Source organism: Theobroma umbraticum, unplaced genomic scaffold (assembly GCF_002168275.2).
Source record: "Theobroma umbraticum cultivar Fairchild unplaced genomic scaffold, ASM216827v3 scaffold_30.0, whole genome shotgun sequence".
Classification (NCBI taxonomy): Eukaryota; Viridiplantae; Streptophyta; class Magnoliopsida; order Malvales; family Malvaceae; genus Theobroma; species Theobroma umbraticum.
Window position 1 is genome coordinate 7,520,799 of NW_018397254.1, and position 779 is coordinate 7,521,577.

The 779-nt window shown below is 34.4% G+C and overlaps 1 long non-coding RNA gene across 1 annotated transcript in view; it reads right to left on the reverse strand.

Annotated features, from left to right (window-relative positions):
- LOC110414942 (uncharacterized) overlaps positions 1 to 779 on the reverse strand; it is a 1,100-nt gene continuing 321 nt past the window's right edge. The window contains exons 2-3 of the long non-coding RNA XR_002445064.1: positions 621 to 774; positions 1 to 47 (exon numbers count right to left, since the gene is read on the reverse strand). This is a non-coding gene — a long non-coding RNA (uncharacterized LOC110414942). The remainder of the gene's footprint in view (positions 48 to 620; positions 775 to 779) is intronic.

The window sequence follows — 779 nt, forward strand, 5'->3', positions numbered from 1 at the left end:
GGGCCAACATTAGTTAATGAGTCTCTCACTGCAAACAAGAAAGTCTTCTGCACATAGAGGGAGGGAAACATTAGTAGGATGAAAGACTAAAAAGTAATAACCATAAGTACGATGAACCATGCAGCATATTATATGTTGAACAAGTGTAATAAATAACAAAAACAGCATTTATCTCTTGATGGTAACTGCAGTCTAAATTATAATAAGTGAAACAATATGAACCCAATAACTTATTTCTCGAACCTACTGCACAAACAAACTTCAGAACAACTACAATTTTAACAGATGAATTATCAAAATGAGAAATCATGAGAACAGCAGCTAAATCCACAGGAATGAAGCAATTGTCTAGGTTTTTTACTTTGACTGCAAAGACAGAATCTTTAAGTCTTTAGCCTAATCTCTTTCATACTAATTTAGATGCTCAATTGTTAGATAGATTTAGTCTTAAAGTCTTTAGCCTAAGCTCTTTAATGCTAATTTAGATGCTCAATTGTTAGATAGATTTAGTTATTTGATTGTTCTAATCCCCAGGAGAGTTTGATTTCCCTCCCCTTATTTTTAAAAAATTTTGTCCATAAGATAAAGCTTAAAGCAATCACCAAAAAGCCCTGTATTACTTATAGAATGGTACACCATCTGTGCTGATTCATTGTTATTTGGGGCCAAACCATACAAAGAAAGCTCTTCACCGCCAACCATATCTCACAAAGCATCAGAAGTTGACCTTCGCAATCGCTATTCCAGAGGGACATCACCTTCAATATCTCCAACCTAGA